The sequence below is a fragment of the Pinus tabuliformis genome, chromosome J (genome assembly GCF_031772625.1).
Source record: "Pinus tabuliformis cultivar Carrire ecotype Pingquan chromosome J, CPIR1, whole genome shotgun sequence".
NCBI lineage: Eukaryota > Viridiplantae > Streptophyta > Pinopsida > Pinales > Pinaceae > Pinus > Pinus tabuliformis.
The window spans coordinates 1,524,610,177-1,524,630,484 of NC_142295.1; the positions used below are offsets into that span (position 1 = coordinate 1,524,610,177).

At 38.3% G+C, this 20,308-nt stretch overlaps 1 pseudogene; it reads right to left on the bottom strand.

The window, feature by feature from the left end:
• Window positions 1–3,350: 3,350 nt before the first annotated feature.
• LOC149233300 (cytochrome P450 71AU50 pseudogene) lies at window positions 3,351–10,566 on the bottom strand (annotated as a pseudogene).
• Between the last annotated feature and the right edge of the window lie 9,742 nt (window positions 10,567–20,308).

Genomic DNA, 20,308 nt, shown 5'->3' on the forward strand with positions numbered 1-20,308 from the left:
GAACGAATATGACAACTGCATTTATGATGACATAAGAAGTCTAATGAATAGATGTATTGAAAATTTAAATGGGCGGCATGAATATATCAAGGCATGCGAAGGCATGCTCATCCCAAGGCTGAATGCAGGGCAGGTACTGAGGTGGGAGAGCGGTGGCGTCAGGAGGGCAGGGAGCGCATCACATCAGGATTTGGGCTATGAAACGTGTAATAATGTGCCGGTTTGGGAAATAATTAATAAGAACGTGGGAAGGTGGCCGAGCGAGGTTCTTATGCTGCATGATCTATTTAGGAGGTGGTATGATAATAGCTGCAGTGAGGTAACTTTCATTCCTGCAGCTAGGCGATTGGAAGTAAGGTTTATAGTTGTCCTGTTTACAAGCTCAGAGTTGGAAGGAGGATTGTTGTCACTGCGGCAGCCGTGGGAGACTTCTTTGCAAAGGATATTTGCCTGGTTGCGTAACATCGTTTTGTTTACGAGACCAGAGTGTGAAGGCGGTTGGTTGGTGTGGAAGCAGTGGGGGGTGAACCGGTGGTATCGGATATCAAACTTATTGCGTACCAGTATGGACACTACTCTCAACCAAACTGAAGGTAGGCGAACTCGCAGTCAGGGAGCCACGATGACAGAGAAAGGGAAGCAGGTGGTGGATGAATCCCTCCCTCCCATTTACCTAGATATCCCTGCAGACTCGGACGAGCTGGACGTAGATATTCGTGAGTTTCTTGCAGAGGATACTCCACGCCAGCCCTCCGGCGGAAAAGTTGGTAGGTGGATGCGGCATTCGGTTCCAGAGGAGGCCAAGGAAGACACGGAGATAGATTCTGAGAATGCTGACGAGGAAGACGAAGGAAGGCGAGGGCGCGGTCGAGGGAGAAGGGGTCGCGGAGGTGTTAGGGGCAGAGGGCGGTATGCAGGGCGAGGAGAGAATCGTGGTTCTCAGGAGGGCTCAGGTTGTGGTGTTCGCGGTCGGGGCAAGAAGGATATGCGACAGAAATTACAGGATGCAGAGGCCGCTTATACCAAGGAAACTAATTCCAAAATCCGCAGGATAATAGATAAGTTAGAAGAAGAGGCTCTGCAAGATTACTCTGATCCAGAGATGGCTGATTGGGAGACCTTTTTACCTGACCCTGGACATACAAGAGGGCGGATGTCCCTCTATAAGCAGTCCCTGCATGTATATTGGGGAATGAAGCGTTTACTTGCTAAGGCCCTGGAGCAAGTAGCAGTAGAAATGGTTGAGCTTGCACAGGGAATGCCAATATTCAAAAGAGAATTGAAAAATATACAAATGACCCTTCTAATGCAGGACAGGAAAATGGATCAGCTCATACAGTTGTTGAAAGAGAATGGAATCGCGGTGAAGACAGAAAATGCAGCAAATGCAGTAAAGAATGATGCCATGCATCCGTAGCTACAGCAGTTGAAGACATCAAAAGGTTTTTACATGGAGTTTTTTTGTGTCTTTTCCAGATAGTAGTAGTTTAATGTTAACAGTGTTGAACAGTATGGATCTCTCTCCAGCGTTTAATAGTATGTTTTTGGATAGATTAGCGGGATATTTAGTCTGGTTTGATGAACTGAACTTCTATTTCTTTTGGATGGCGGTTATATATTTTAGGAGGTCACCCGGTTTCCCTGTTGGGCGGGTGGCAATATGTATATGTACATAGTTTTCAATTTCAGTAATAGAATTTTACCTTAGCTTACAAAAAAAAAAAAAAAAAAAAGTAAAATGAAAAAGAAATTCCTATCATATCAATGCTCTTAATAATTCAATGCTCATTTATTAGTTAATAATTATTATCCGTTTGGAAGTTTGCTCTTAATAATTCAATGCTCATTTATTAGTTAATAATTATTATCCGTTTGGAAGTTTGAGAGATAGATCAATGGATAATCACAAACATTTGATGCTTAATTCATGTAGCATGTGAAAAATTGTTAAGAACTCCATTACCCAATAAATTAGCCATTGAACTTCAATATTTGATGCTTCATGGAGAAGAATCATCACCATTTAAAGCTCGATGTTACAACTATAATTGATTTTACACAATTAATGATTATATATTAATGGAATGGTCTTATGATTATGGTTAAAGTTTAGTGAAATTTTAGTTTAAATATTATTATAATTATTTGTTGGAATGAGGCTTCTGTGATCCATATTAAGTATGAAAATTTTTTGGGCGTAAATCACATTATAAAATATTTGTCCACATGTTTCGAACTGAGAGTGTGCTTCAACAAGTTGAAGAATCAGATCATGGCTGCATTTTAATAGGGAGAACAAATCTTCCAACAACTAAGATTGACTAGGAAATGGCTACAAGCCACTGATGATTATATTTGACTAAGTAACAGCTAACTTTGACTAGACAATTAGACTAGACATGGGCTAAGAGATAAGGACATAGACAAATATGTATATATTATTAAAATATATTTTGGGTTCTGAATGTTAAATTAATGATTTTATGAATATTTCATTTTAATATTATAATGCTTAACTAACTTATATTAAGAATAGTTATAGGAATGTTAATAAATAAGTAAAAAGTTACTATATTTAAGTTAAAATATTTAATAGTGATTAATATTAATAATAGTGTGTATCTATTACCCTAATATCATTATAACTGTAATACTATATTATAGATTTAAAATTATATTATTATTATCTAATAGCTAGTAATAGTATTATCCTAATGTTACTAATGGATTGTATAACCTATTAGTAGAGCCCAATAATTAAACATGTATATTTAATTTATCTAATAAATTTTAGATTAATAATCATTTATAATCCCATTATGATAGTCATATAAGGGGTCATCAAATAAATCTACGGGAAAGGAACTGATGGAAAATTATAAAAACACTAGTAGGACAAAAACAAAAATTATGGACTTATAACTCCTAAAACTTTGACATTGATATTATAACTTTAATTATTATAATATTCTTATTTAATAGTTAATAATAGTAATGTTCTTCTTGATATTAATATTGTATAACTTATTAATAGAGCTATTAAATAAAACTCAAATCATTCTAATAAACTCAGAAGATTAGTAAACCAACTAGGAGGAGAGGGCAGGGATCCAACAAACAGTTGATCTTCGACCAGTTATCTCTATTGAAATTATTTAGCCTTTTTTCAATCTCAATTGCTTCTCTAAACTTCCGGTAGTGAAAATGCAAAACCTTCGCAATAACTTAGAAAACATGCGTGGCTTCGAGAGATCTATTATTTCAACACGACATTAACCTAAACCAAACACGATAAACATGTGTCTATTTTATTGAAACCAAGGAAGACCGTTCGGAACGTCAACATAAAATCAGAGTACAGAGAGTCGAGGAGTTGGAACAGCCACGAGTTCATAAGCCCGGGGCAGTGTCAGTCCATTAAACCTTTCACTCATATCCAACTCCTGCCCATTCATCTTCCCCGGGAGCCTCCAGTTGAAACAATGCAACAACTGCCCCATCCCAAACTCTACAACCAGCATTCCCAATTGCTGTCCGGGGCATCCTCTCCGTCCCGCTCCAAATGGAATCCACTCAAAGTTCTGAACATTTACATCCACCTCTTCCGCCCCAGTTTTTTCCTGCATGAACCTCTCTGGCTTGAAACTTTCTGCATCCTCCCACGACTTTGGATTCCTCCCAATCGCCCAAAGGTTGAGCAGAACGCAAGTGCCACCAGGGATTTCATAGCCCGATACACTGCAATCCTCCAAAGATAAATGGAGAATGGCAAGAGGCCGTGGTGGGTGGAGTCTAAGCGTTTCTTTCACCACAGCTTGTAAATTAACGAGACAAGGCAGATCATATTCTTGTACCATACGCTCCATTCCAACCACGCGTTCAAGCTCCTCCTGAAGCTTCTTCAGCAATGGCGGGTTTCTCAGCACTTCGGACATTCCCCACTCTATCGCAATCGATGACGTGTCCATTCCCGCGGCGAACATATCCTGCAAAGACAACGTACACCAATCTCTACTTTTTAAAAGTCATTGAAATTGAATGTTTTATTGTGAAAAAACATTTGACGTACAGCAATGACGCCTTTAATATGTTTTCGTTTAATTTGGAATTCCGTATCAGTATCTGCACAGATTGCAAGCAAAACGTCCACAAGATCAGGGGTGACGTTGGGTCATTCCGCGCAACGTGTTCCTCTATCACATTGTTGAAGAAATGGTCTACCGTCTTGTGTATTCTCTTAAATTGCCGTCCCAAACCTTGCAAATCCAGCCACGCCAAGTATGGTATATAATCTGCGATATTGAAAGTACCGGCTAACAGAAAACTTTCTTTGATGCTCTCAATTGACCGTTGGTCCGAATACTTTCTGCCGAAGGCCATCCTGCAGATAATAGAAGTCGCAAGTGTTGACACAGCTTTGCTAATGCTTACGGGAACATGAGAGCCCTCACTGTCTTCAATAATAGAATGAATCATACTACACACTTCCTCCTCTCTTATGAAGCGGAAGGAATCCAAGCGTTTGGAGCTCAGCAACTGTAAAACACAGATCTTACGCATTTGTCTCCAGTAAGCACCATACGGAGCATAGCCCACGTTAGAGAAATTATACGACAAATACTTAGCAGCCATGGATTGAGGTCTTCCAGCGAAAAGGTCATCATTATTCTTGAGAAATTCCTTGGCCATATCTGCGGAGGAGACGACTAGGGTGACGGCAGAGGACCCCAGGCGCAGAGACATGAGAGCCCGCATTTGAGAGAGAGAGTTGTGTTGGAAACCATAAGTAATTCCAACAACCTGTCAGCAATATTCAACAATCATTTAATGTTGTATCTAGAAATCAGCCGCTGTTCTAGAAGTCGGCAGATACATTGACAATAGGGAGGCTTCTCCAACAAGCCACCGACTGAACCTGCTCCAGAAACTTCTCCAGCATGTATATATATCTGATCAATGAAAGCAAGTTCTCAGGTTCTTGTGTTCAATAGTTAGTTCTGTGTTGTGTGAGAGCAGTGTGCGCCTCTGATCACTTATATGGTATCAGAGCCAGTTGTGAGCTCAGTAAGTATTGGTGAGCTGTGAGCGAAGGTTGAGCGCTGAGTGTGTGAGCCTGCTGTGTGTGCAAGTAAAGCATTGAGAGTGTGCTCAGAATTGTTGGTAAGAGAGGGCAGAAAAACCTGTGTGAAAGGCGCTATGTGTAAGTTCTGTGCTGTGTGTTTTGAGTTGAGTGAAGAGCACTGAATCAAGCTGCAATTTTTTGAAAGAACGCTGCAGATACTGGTGTCAGAAGTGGGATTGAAGGTCGCAGGATCGTAGTCTGCTGGGAGCTTTCTCTGTATTGGTGTGGCTGCTGGGAGCTCTCTCTGTATTGGTGTGGTAAGCATGCCGGAAAAACTCTGAGTAAGTCGGATTTGTAAAAGTTCCATGCATTCTGTTAGCATGCGATTTGCAGTAATATTTTGCTCTCGATATAAATAAATTTTGTGCGAGTTAATCTTCATATATATCACATATATGGATCTGCTAAGTCATAAGGCAAACTTGAAAATTATTTGATGGTATTTGAACGATTTAGATCATTATGGTTCAAAACTTCTTGTAAATATTTATGTTGGGATAAACTGTCCAGTCAGCTAAATATCTGAAATCTGTTATGTTTATGCTCAATTAATTGGCGATTCTGTTAATGATGTTTCAAAAGCTGAAGATGGGTATAGCTGTGTGGACCTGTTTTTGGTGTTGGTGTTCCAATATTTGAAGTGGTATTCCAGTAAAAAAAAAAGGAAAACAACATCTGGTTGATTATGGTCAATTTGTCTTTGTTGGCTTTGCTTTGAATCATTAGTGGATGTGATAAACAACAGAATAAGAGTCCAGAGTTATTTCTTGTCAGAAATTTGGCTTATCTTGACACTTTATTATTGAATAAGGAAATATTGAAGTTGTGAAAGATAGAAAAATTTGGTGATTGGAGAAAGTTTCTCATCATGGAAAATTTGTTGCTTGATAATTATATGAATGAATCCACCAAACTTGATGGAGAAAATTATGTGAATTGGAAATTTAAGTTAATGACTATTTTAGAAGGAAATAGCTTGTGGTCCATTGTGTGTGGGGATGAGCCCAAACCCACTACTGCAGGTTCTATTCCAGATTGGGAGAGAAGGGAGACAAAAGCAAAGGTGTTGCTATGCATGTCCGTAAAGGACAACATTATTCCTCATATCAGAGACTGCAAGACATCAAAAGAAACATGGGATACATTGAAGGGTTTGTATGAAACAACAAATACAAATCGGATCTTGTTTTTGAAGACTAAGCTTTTATCTTTAAAAATGGAAGCAAATGAAAGTATAAGCAATTTCATATCTCGTGTCAAAGATTTAAGTGATAAGTTAGGAGATATTGGTGAAAAGGCGTCTAATACTGACTTAGTCACTATCATATTAAATGACCTAGTGCAAGATTATCAAATTTTTGTTTCAAGTCTTGCAGCCAGAGAGAAACCCCCTTCATTCGATGAATTGACAGGGATTCTTCTACAAGAGGAGGAGAGGATGAAGAACTTTTTGGGCTCTAGTAGTTCAGATTTGGCATTGGTGGCCAAGGGCAAATATCCATACAAAGGCAAGCCATGGGACAAGAACAAAGGAGGCAAGTTTCAAGCAAAGAAAAAAGGTATGATACAGTCTAAATTTCCAAAGAAGAATGATGAGTGTTATTATTGTGGCAAACCTGGGCATCATTCTAAAGATTGCTATAAAAGGAAATATAATGAGTCTAGGCAGAGAAACAGAAGGCATAATGGAAATTTTGTGGACAAAGATATCAATGATGGATTTAAAAATCTTAAACTGTTTGTTTCTGATGCTGCATTGTCTGTGGAAAATGATGATAAGAATGCTTGGCTCATTGATTCTGGTGCATCACTCCATATGTCTTGTAATAAGGAGTGGTTTGATGAATATCATGATAATATTGATGGAACATATGTTTGCCTAGGAGATAACAGATCACTTAAAGTTCAAGGTTATGGAGTAATAGGTGTGAATTTGCCTAATGGACAAGAGAAACAGATTCATAATGTGATGTATGTCCCTGATATCAAAAAGAATTTAATTTCTGTTTCTACTATTACTGACCAAGATTTGAAGGTGGAATTTGTTAAATCACAGTGTGTAGTAAAAGACATTCAAGATAAATACAAGGTTATTGCCACATGAACTAGAGTTGGAGGCTTGTATAAGCTGGATGTGACCAGGAAAAGTCATCAAGCATTGGCATCTACAGCAATATCAACAGTAGATTTATGGCATCAAAGGTATGGACATCTAAATCACAAAGATTTAATGCTACTTCAAAAGAACACTATGGTTGAAGGTCTTCCTGTCTTGAAAAATGATCATATTGAATGTGAAGCATGTGTACTTGGCAAGCAACATAGGGAGGAATTTCCTATACATAAAGAAAAAAGGCAAAGGGAAATACTTGAATTAATTCATACTGATGTATGTGGACCTATGCAAACTAGATCTATTGGTGGAGCATGGTATTTTCTTATTTTTGTGGATGATAGATCTAGATATACATGGGTTTATTTCATAAGAAAAAAGAGTGATGTTTTTGAGTATTTTAAAGAATTTAAGAATATAGTAGAAAAACAAACTGGTAATTATATCAAAATCTTGAGATCTGATCAAGGGGGAGAATTCAAATCAAGAGAATTTAATCAATATTGTAAAAGCAATGGGATTCAACAACAATTTACAGTGCCACATACACCTCAGCAAAATGGAGTTGCTGAGAGGAAAAACAGAACACTAGTTGAATGTGCACGTAGTATGCTTCAAGGTAAAAATATATCTAATTTTTTTGGGGCTGAAGCCATTAATACTCCTGTTTATTTGAAAAATAGAAGTCCAACCAAAAGTTTAGAGCTTAAAACACCTTTTGAAGCATTTTATGGGTACAAACCAAAAGTGAGTCATTTAAGAGTTTTTGGTTGCAAGGCATTTGCTCACATTCCAAAAGATGAAAGAAGAAAACTTGATGCAAAGTCAATTAAGTGCATATTTATTGGTTATTGTGATAATCAGAAAGCATACAAGTTGTTTGATCCCAGTACTCATAGACTGCTTGCAAGTAGGGATGTGGTGTTTCATGAGAATGCAAATGAAGGTGATAAAATAAATAAAACTAGTATATGGCATGATATTGATGACTATGTCAAATTAGACACAAGTGTTGAACAAGAACATGAACAAGCACAGGAACAGGTACAAGCTCAAGAGCAAGGAGCATCAAGCAGTCATGATACTCCAAAGAGAGGAGAGGAGACTCTACAAAGCCAAAAGAAAGATGAAAGCAGTAAAACTCCAAGAAGATCATCACGTCAAAGTTAGGTACCTGTAAAGTATAAAGATTATGCATTAATGTCTCATGTTATGAATGTTGTAGAACCTTCAAGCTATGATGAAGCTAAAGAATATGAAGAATGGAGAAATGCAATGAATGAAGAATATAACTCTATAATGAAGAATGACACATGGGAATTAACAGAATTGCCTAAAAACAAAGTTCCCATAGGATGCAAATGGCTTTATAAATCAAAATTTAATGCTGATGGAAGTATTGATAAACATAAAGCTAGATTTGTTGCTAAAGGATATTCACAAAAGGAGGGAATTGATTATGAAGATACTTCTGCACCTATAGCTAAGTTGAACACAATTAGAATCATGATTGCGTTAGCTACAAAATATAATTGGAAAATGCATCAGTTAGATGTCAAATCTACATTTTTGAATGGTGAGTTAAAAGAAGAAGTTTATTTACTTCAGCCTGAAGGGTTTGTAAAACAGGGACAGGAGCATTTGGTTTGCAGGTTAAAGAAAGCTTTATATGGCTTGAAACAAGCACCAAGGTCATGGTATGTGAAAATTGATTCTTTCTTTTATGAGAAAGGTTTTATAAGAAGAAAGAATGATCCTAACTTATACATCAAGGAAGATAAAGACAAGAATGTTGCTTTAATATCTATATATGTTGATGATCTAATCATAACAGGAAATGCATGCAAGTTGATTGAAGAAATTAAAAATCAGTTGTCACATGTATTTGAGATGAAGGATCTTGGTGAATTGCATTATTGTTTAGGTCTTGAAGTTTGGCGGGAGCCTGGTAAGACGCTAATCACACAAAGCAAATATACAAGGGAAATCCTTAAAAGATTCAATATGATTAAATGCAAGGCAACATCTACTCCTTTAGAACAGAATGTCAAATTGTGCAGTGATGATGGAACCAAAGAGGTGAATGGAACTATGTATCGTCAACTGGTGGGAAGTCTGAACTATCTCACCACTACCAAGCCAGATATAGCATATTCTGTCAGCATACTTAGTCAGTTCATGGCTAAGCCTTGTGAAAGCCATTGGAAAGCAGCAAAGAAAGTCCTTCGATATCTGAAAGGAACACTTAATTTTGGTATTATGTATACTGATGAATTTGATGTTGAATTGGCAGGTTATTCTGATTCTGACTGGGCTGGAAATCCAGATGATAGGAAATCCACTACTGGATACATGTTCAATATTGGTTCAGGTCCAATATCATGGAGCAGTAAGAAACAACCAACAGTTTCATTGTCATCCACTGAAGCTGAATATAAAGCATTATGCAGTGCTACCTGTGAAGCAATATGGCTTAGGAGAATACTTGAAGATGTTGGGGAAACACAAAATGCACCTACAGTAATCAGTTGTGACAATCAAAGCACTATCAAATTAGCAAACAATCCTATATATCATGCAAGGACAAAACACATTGAGACACAACATCATTTTGTAAGAGAAAAATTGCAATCAAATGAAATTGACTTATCATATTGTAATACAAATGAAAATGTGGCTGACATATTCACCAAGCCTCTTGGAAAGGCTAAATTTGAAATATGTAGAAATAAGATGTACATTGTAGAAAACCCAAATTATGTTGTAAGCCTAGCTGAGACTTAGACCAGCAGGCATGACAATTAAGAGTATAGTGTCTTGTTTATTGTATGTAGTTGGAATTAAGGGGGAGTGTTGGAAACCATAAGTAATTCCAACAACCTGTCAGCAATATTCAACAATCATTTAATGTTGTATCTAGAAATCAGCCGCTGTTCTAGAAGTCGGCGGATACATTGACAATAGGGAGGCTTCTCCAACAAGCCACCGACTGAACCTGCTCCAGAAACTTCTCCAGCATGTATATATATCTGATCAATGAAAGCAAGTTCTCATGTTCTTGTGTTCAATAGTTAGTTCTGTGTTGTGTGAGAGCAGTGTGCGCCTCTGATCACTTATAAGTTGCTAGGGTTTGGTGTGGAAGGTGTCCGAGCAGGAGGTGTAGGTTTCCAAAGATCGGCAACGAAAACGGCCCCGGTGGCAACCTCCGTTTTCTCACTTGGAACAAGATTGCGCATGACACCGCCAATGCAAGTAGGATAGGAAAGGAAAATTTTATACAAAACTCAGCACCTTCCAGCACTGGTCGCTCAGAATACAACAAATTCGCCATTGCTAGCAAATTAGCCACCCAAAACGAATGAGGTACTCCACAGGCTTGTCACATCTATATATAACAAGAATTGGATCTGGCACACCTAAGTGGAGTCGTCTACCGAGGCAGAGGAATTATCGGAATCTGGGAAAAAAATTCAAAAAATCTTGTAAAAGCAGTGTTTGAATCGTGTTTTTGATGGTGGGAATAGATTCAACACCATAAAAACATTTAGAACACCTAAAATTTTGAAATTTAACAACTTTAACTTGGATTTACAAAAATCCTTGCCAAATATTACGACAAAAATTTCCATAAATTTCAAAGCTATTCCTGCAGCTAGTTAGACTACGGCCTCCTGAGTTTATGTTCGAAAGTATACTGTAAAATGATGTGATTGACCGTAACTCTACACCTGTAAACCAGCCGGAGGAACCGCATTTTCAAATAAATAAATAAATGTAACTAACTTCGTAAGTTTCATACGCACACACTGCCCAATAGAAAGGTATGACGACCTTCATAAAATTAAAGATATTTTGTTCACTAATACCACCACATTGTCGACATTTTCAATCTGCCATGAAACTGACAAGAATTCTTGTCGCCCTTTTATAAGACAAGAATCTCGGGAGTAGATGTCTCTCTTTTGCTGAAAGTTGATTAATATATGGAAGTGGAGTAATTGTTTTAACAGTTAAAAGTAGCTCGAATTTAGGTAAAAAAAAATTAAAAATCTTGAAGATGCCGTGTTTGAATCATGTTTTTGATGGTAGAAATAGATTTAGCACCATCAAAAACATTTTGGACACCTAAAATTATGAATTTTGACAGTGTTTAATTGAATTTACAAAAATCCCTGCCAGATTTTTTCAAAATATGACCGAAATTTCCACAACTTTTCAGGGCAAAACGCATAATTTGTAGACTACGGCCAAAGGTAAAGTTGCCAAGAAAAGAAGAAAATCAATGGTATCTAATAAGTATGGTTTGTCAAGTATGTTTTACTTAATATATATATGATTTTACGGTCAATTCATAACATAATTCATAATATAAAGATCATTAGAACATAATAAAAAAATTGATATGGGAAATGTTTTTATTTTTTATTATTACTATTTTTACATAGTTAAAAAATTTATTATAATTTAGTTGCCAAATAAATAATAGGGATATTTTTATTACTATTATTTAAGGTAAATTACATTACCGAGAATTATTAGCTAGTAGTCTATAAGGGACAGGTTTTTCTAGTGCTATATGCTCTTGCGTTTTCCTTACTTTTGAGGAAAATAAACTCTTAGCCAATCAGAGAAAAAAAAACACTTATGATATTCCATAGGAAATCAAGAACAAAATGCCAGATATATCTTATATCTTAAACATATCATGAAACTTAACTAAATCTTATTTGAACAATATCAAACAGTTTAAAAGACAAAATAGATAACACATTACTATTAGACACTTCCGAGATGGATACTAACCCAAGATCTAATAGCAAAGCTTCTTGGATAACACACCCCAAAGCATTATTTTCACTCTATGTATGAAAAATTTGCACATCTTTATATTTCTCATTATATTGCTCCTATAGCTAGAAGATTTTCCTTTCCCACAATTCTAAATGAAGGATTCTTAAGACAACTCTTCCATTAAACTAGTCTACAAGGACTTTTGAATCTCATACTGTAACGTCCTGCGGATGTGCGACGCGTTTGGGCGCCGGGCGAACTGGGCGCGCGTGCTGGTAGGCGACGAGTTGGAGCGCACAGTGGTTGTGCGACGGGCGCGACACGGGTGCGACAGACTTGCGACAATACTTGCAACGATATGCGATACAAATGAAAGTGCGATGGAGTTTATACCCGCTTGGAGCATTTGGTGATATACTTGAGGCCGACTTGCAATGGAGGGTGGGCCAACTCATGTGTTGGGTGTTGAACGATGGCTAAGGGGTGTGCGCACGAAGGTTGGGTGGTCGGCTGGGCAAGCCCCACCCACACAATGCGATGGCTACATATGAGTGCGTTTTGGAGAGCATTTGATCATCATTCATTCGATCAACACTTCACACAAGTAGTGCACAGTTCAAGTGCGCAGAAACAAGAGGAGGTGAGGCGCATATCTCATGCGCTAAGTCTTGGTTTAGTTGCATGGTTGGTGAACGCACTTGGAGTTGGGTGAAGGTGTTGGGCAAGGTGTGCCTGTTGGTCGGTTAAGGCATGCACGGTGAATGTGTGGCGCCCGATTTGTGCGACGGCTTGGCGTGGGTGTCTTGGTGACTCGGGTGAGGACCCGCCCATCGTTCAAGTATGCACGAAGGCTTGTTGGTGTGTTAAGTTGTGAACGGAAGTGTCTCGGGTGGAGGCGCCCCTGTGTGGCGACTTGGAGGCGCACCCAAGTTGGGCAAACAACATGATTGTGCGACGAGGTGAACGAAGGGTTGGAGAGTCATGCGGCGACCGTGCGGAGGCGCCGACGAGCTGGGCAACCGAGTTTGCCGAAGTTGTGAAAATTGACTAAGTGTAAATTTTGGGTTTCCCAAGATTTAACTTGTACATTGTAAAAGTGAAGATTGTATAATATATTGATATCGGGCAGACTCATATTGCAGGGAGTTGCCCCTCCCTTTATACTGTGCAATTGTCTTCTTCGTTTATAATTGTTGATGTTAATGAATGTGTATGGGTATTCATTGGTATAAAGAAACACACTAATAATACTTGGTTGCGAAACACAAACTAAGTAGGAAAAGTTGAATGTTAGGCGTAGTCCACGAACATAAGTATTGGTGAAAAGAAAGTGTTCGGTGGTGCCGCACCTCGCTATAAGCGGTTGGAAGACTACCGCAGGTGTAGGGGCATGACAATTGGTATTAGAGCTGATATCCTGGTTGAAGCTGCTACACAACTTCACTGAAGTGAAGTTGGTATCAGAGCTCAGTTGGAGCTGGTGTTAAAGCAGGGTTGCTCGTGACGAAGTGCAGGTGTGGGTACACTTGGAAGCTTGACAGCTGATGACAGTGGAAGCGGGTACTTGCAGGTGAAGGAAGCTAGTTTCACATACAAGTGGAACAAGGGCCGGTTCATGGTTGCAAGGAACTTGGTGAAGCTGGTAATAGTGAAACAGGTTTAGCAGGGGTGAAGCTTAGTGCTTGGGCCAAGATGAACGACAAGGCATGGCAGGTTTGGAAGAATGTGAAGGGAAGCTCTTGCTTACCTTATACAGGTTGAATCGGTTGAAAGAAGAGAATCACTAGATTCGAAAGGAACTTGAAGTCTTGGAAAAGAATGTTGAAGACAAACTTCTTCAACTTGGTTGGACAATGCAGCAAGATGAAGTTACAGATTGTGCTGACAGGGAAGAGGAAGCCGTGATGATTGAGGATGTTGCAGATGTGACAATGATGGAGGGTGAACTTGAGATTGATCAAGTTGGGCCAGGATCATGCAGTTTGTAGACATGGATGGATGAGGATACTCATATGGAGGAACCTCATGATGATGATGTAAGTACTATTGATACTTGTGTTTCATTTGAGCATTTGCTAGATGGACCGTATACAGGGAAGGGCAAAGTCAGTTTGCCGATGCTAGGGAGCATCTTACCATGGATGACTATGATGAGACCTTGTATGGAGAAGCAAGGATTGTTGATTGTTGTAGGACTTGTTGGGGTTGTTTGTGACCTTATGATAGAAGGTGCAAAGGCCCGTGACAAGGGAGGAACATGATGATCATTGTGGAGGATTGGGTCATGCTTTAGCCACTTTGGCTAAGTGCCCAGCATGACTCATGAACAGATTGGAGGAGGGCACACACTTGAGGTATGATGATACTTGGGTGGACTTCTCATGGCCGAGACCAAGAGCAAGTCTTGGTGGAACCTTTAGTGGGGGAGCTATGATGGAAGGGACTCGTGATGATGATGATATGGTTGGGTGACCGAGTTCACTAGACCGAAGATTGCAGACTTGGATGAGGATGACCAATTGTTGTGATGGGTCTACTTGGTTGGACTACATGGGCAACTTAGTCATGGACATCAGGTTGGAGACATGGAGCATGGCAGTCTTATGCAGGGACATTATGCAGGAGCACTTGTAGAGGTGTCACTTATGGGCATCCAATGAGGAGTGCCAAGGCAGGGATGTTGTGCAGATGGATTTGCTAGTGTGACATGGAGACTTATTACTTATGAGCCGATGGAGAGGTTGTGCACTCTTGTACAACAAGGCCATGGACTTGGATGGAATTGTGAGAAGACTATGGAGCATTTATACCACGTGGAGAGTTGAGGCATCTTGCAGAGACCTTTGGGCCGAGACTTCTATGCTTGCTAGGATGTTGGTTGGGGATGACTTATGGAGCTCATGATGACATGAGATTGTTATGACTTTTGGGAACTTCATATATGGTGGACTTGGGGACACTTTGGAGCAATGGAGTTACAACGATGATGATGCCTTGGTGCCCAACACTTGGGCATGGGTTGAGCTGAGACTCAACCACTTTTGACACATGGGAGCTGATTGATCTATGATCATGGGCAGTACATGGATAGATGAGACAGGTGTATACTTGTTTCTATGGCAGACTTGAGGGATGGCACACTGCAGATATGATGGAGGTTGCTTCATGGACCTGGATGTGGCACACCGAGAGTTGGAGATTGATGAGATGATCTCTTCATATGGAGGAGATACACATATGGATGATGATGTTGGGATAGATGCGGCTGATTTCATGCAGCACATAGACACCAAACATCATGGACAGCATGCTGCAGATGAGATGAGGACTACTTCATGGACCTGAGCATGGATTACACCTATATGGAGATGGATTCTTGATCGAGTTGAGGATGTGACGGGATGTTTTGAGAAATGACTGATGATGGCATGAGGATGTTCACTCTCATGGTTTGAGCGTGACAGTTGGATTAGCTACCCAACTAGTTCAGACATGGGGTCACGAAGTGTGCAGAGATGTGTTAGCATTATGTTGGAGTATCATGGCAGCAGTTCACATGATGACACATGATGAGGTCGACACAAGATGTTGCAGTGGGCATGTAGCTTGAGATAGAGGGACCAGCCTTCCATGGCGGAGAGCAGCATGTGGAGATTGTGACAGGGTGATCGATGGTCATGGATTGAGATGATCTCTGATGTATGACATACCGATGAGGTGTATACCTTGGTATGGTGATCTTGGTGACAGAGGGTTGCCGAGGCGAGACATGGTGGAGATGGTGGTTCTACATATATTGCAATGATGGTTGCAGTATGTGGAGGAGTTGATATCATGGATATTAATGATCTTGGTGGATGGCTACTAGGATGATGTGTTGTCGAGGATGACAACGATTTCAAGTGGAGGAGGATGTAACGTCCTACGGATGTGCGACGCGTTTGGGCACCGGGCGAACCGGGCGCGCGTGCGGGTAGGCGACGAGTTGGAGCACACGGTGGTTGTGCGATGGGCGCGACACGGGTGCGACAGACTTGCGACAATACTTGCGACGATATGCGATACAAATGAAAGTGCGATGGAGTTTATACCCGCTTGAGCGTTTGGCGATATACTTGAGGCCGACTTGCAATGGAGGGTGGGCCGACTCATGTGTTGGGCATTGAACGATGGCTAAGGGGTGTGCGCACGAAGGTTGGGTGGTCGGCTGGGAAAGCCCCACCCACACATTGCGATGGCTACATATGAGTGCGTTTTGGAGAGCATTTGATCATCATTCATTCGATCAACACTTCACACAAGTAGTGCGCAGTTCAAGTGCGCAGAAACAAGAGCAGGTGAGGCGCATATCTCATGCGCTAAGTCTTGGTTTAGCCGCACAGTTGGTGAACGCACTTGGAGTTGGGTGAAGGTGTTGGGCAAGGTGTGCCCGTTGGTCGGTTAAGGCATGCACGGTGAACGTGTGGTGCCCGATTTGTGCAACGACTTGGCATGTGTGTCTTGGCGACTTGGGTGAGCGCCCGCCCATCATGCAAGTGTGCACGAAGGCTTGTTCTTGTGTTGGGTTGTGAACGGAAGTGTGTCTCGGGTGGAGGCGCCCGTGTGTGGCGACTTGGAGGCGCGTCCAATTTGGGCAAACGACACAATTGTGTGACGAGGTGAACGAAGAGCTGGAAAGTCGTGCGGCGATCGTGCGAAGGCGCCGACGATTTGGGCAACCGAGTTTGCTGAAGTTGTGAAAATTGACTAAGTGTAAATTTGGGGTTTCCCAAGATTTAACTTGTACATTGTAAAAGTGAAGATTATATAATATATTGATATCGGGCAAACTCATATTGCATGGAGTTGCCCCTCCCTTTATATTGTGAAATTGTCTTATTCGTTTATAATTGCTGATGTTAATGAATGTGTATGGGTATTTATTGTTATAAAGGAACACACTAATAATACTTGGTTGTGAAACACAAACTAAGTAGGAAAAGTTGAATGTTAGGCGTAGTCCACGAACATAAGTATTGGTGAAAAGAAAGTGTTTGGTGGTGCCGCACCTCGCTATAAGCGGTTGGAAGACTACCGCAGGTGTAGGGGCATGACACATACAATCTGAATGTTTTTACCTGCTTTCAACAAACATTCCTTGTGGGACACTATACATTTTTTTTCCATTTATTTAACCATTATATATATATATATATATATATATATATATATATATATATATATATAGATATATATATATATATATATACGTGTGTGTGTGTGTGTGACTAAATATCCATAAGTATTTAATTAAATATTTAAAATAAATAAGCAGTAGTCTAACCACCTAGCAAGGTTACAATTGTCAAACTTCAAGATTTTGGATGCCCCGGAGATTTTTGATGGTGTTGAATCTATTTCCACCATCAAAAACATGATTCAAACACTCTTACGGTGAGATTTTTTGAAAGAAAAATTGTCGAATTCAAGTCACTTTTAAACAATCTCACTACTTTTGACCACTTTTTACCCTTGAGACAATTCTGCCTACACCATTTCTTTATATTAACATATTGTTAAAATTGATTGTACACATAATTAATTCTTTTTTAATATAATCCTAATCAATAATAACAAGTTCTTTATATTAACATATTGTTAAAACTGATTGTACACATAATTAATTCTTTTTTAATATAATCCTAATCAATAATAACAAAGGTTTTATTAAATTAAATATTTTATATCAGATATAATATATAAATAAAGATTTTAACTTAGATATAAATATGGAGTTGTCTTTAGTGCGATATTTTGGACTTTACGGTGCCGAAATCTAGTGGAAAAATTTGAGGTGAAATCTTGATGTGTGTTATTTAAACTAGTTTTTTGATATATATGGATTCAGCACCGCGGAAAACCCGTCAGCACTTCGATTGCACAGGATTACCCATAAAGCTTGTGATTTCAGTGAATTCCCTGCGGGATTTTAAAGAAATTAGACCCAAAAAACCTACCGTAAAAGCTTCCAAAAAATCACACTTAAAACAACTCTATTTATATATAAATGTTTTAAGTATATTATTTTTTGGAAAATATTTATTTTAAATTTTTATGTGTGAAAATTGAATATTTAAATTTAATCATTAGTAAATAGGAAAAAATATGCCAACATTAATTTGGCTAAATATTCATTAGTATTTAATTAAATATTTAAAATAACTATTATTTCTTTATATTAACATAAATTGATTGTACATTTAATGAGTTTTTTTTTTAAATATAATCTTAATCGATAGTAATAAGTTTTTATTTTATCATACATATTTTATATATATAAATAAATTTTTTAACTTAGATATAAATATTTATATATAAATAATTATATTAATTTAGATATAAATATTTATATATAAATGTTTTAAGTATATTAATTTTTTGGAAAATCTTTATTTTTTATTTTTATGCATGAACAATCAATATTTAAATTTAATCATTACAATATAGAATCCAAGAGGCTTCCAAAAATTGTTTCTAACTTTAGTCAAAAGCCCCTCAATCTTGATTCAACCTTTGGGGGATTAAGGGGGAAATCATTATGGAAAGCAATGATAGTATCAAAAATATGAGTACCTCCAATTTTAAGGACAAGATATGGGATACTAAGGAGTTGGAGGGTAAAAGGAAGCTAAGGTACTATAAGGAGGTTATCAACCCCACCCTCTATAACCAGAATTATCTCTCTATGTTGACTAGCACCAAGAAGAAAATGAACATCGCTAGGATCAGAACTAACTCTCATGAGCTTCAAAGTGAGACTCTGAGGTGGTCTACTCCCAAGACTCAATGGGACCATAGAATTTGTCAGATTTGTGATACTAAGAAGTTGGAAGATGAAAAGCACTTCATTTTAGAGTGCCCAACTCTTGCCCATATCTGCTCTCAATTGGCTATCATCAGCCGACCTCCAATCTTCTTGACTTATTAAGCTAGCCCAACTATAGCTATATTGGAACGCTTCTTCCCCTGCTCTTTGATCACATAAACAAGATTTTGAAGAATGACAATTAGACTCTCCTTTTTTGAGGTCCAATAGACCACATTAATCTTACTTACGTTAATCATCATCATCTTCATTATCAATAAAATAAATAGATAAAAATATAAAAACATTAAAATTTACATCGTAGATATTGTATTATTCTTTTTTTATTATTATAACTTTTTTATAACTAAAAAATATGTAATATAATCCCATATATATATATATATATATATATATATATATATAGATATATATATATATATATATTAAAAATTAAATTAAATTTAAATATAATAATATAAGTATACCAACCCTAAATTTAAATGCACTTGTGTACCTATAATATAAGTATAATAATAAGTTTAGATGCACTTACGTACCTACAAATTTAAAGGGAGGGGGTTTGATCCCTTGACCTCTTCCTGCCTCACCCTTTTTCAATTGGAAATTTCCATAAAAGCAAATCAAATTAGAGGAAGGTTTCAAACCGGTGACCTCTTCGCCCTCAAATTTTGGTATTGAACTATAATGAAAACCCCATTATTCGAGGATGAGGGGTGAATATATATATATATATATATATATATATATATATATATATATATATATATATATATATATACATATATATATATATATATATATATATATGGGGCTTTCCACCCGTCATCCGCAAATAGTGCATGCAACTAACCTCCATCAAACAACTTCAAGCACCTACCTCCCAACCCCTCTAAATGGTCCTATCATCCAAGGATATCATTGCTTGCGGCATTCCATCATCTAGTTAATGACTGATGATCATAAATTCATACAAAATAGTCAATTAGTCAGATGAAGAGAATAGATTAAACTTTTCTCCATTTCTTTTTTTCAACCTTTCACCATTCTCCTTGAGATGGCGATGGGGAGACGATGGCTAGCTAATTTCCTTCTTCTATTCTTGGATTTCCTTGTCTGAATTAGAATTATCTGATGTGTGATGACATTTGTATCCACTAGGATCCTTTGCTTCTGATATCCTGGCTAGTTGTGTCACAGTGACATGTAAATCAGTTAGTTCTTGAGATACTTCCCCCTTTCCTTCATTGTCTTGTGATTTTTGATTTTCCACATTGGGAGTGGGTACTTTTTCTGCTTCATCCTCTTCCTCATCTAGCTCATTTGGTCAAAATTTCCATCCTTTGGGCTGCTTCCTTGGTTTCTTCTTCCTTCATGGTTCTTTCTTGGCTTCAAGGCACAAGTTTTATAGATGTCC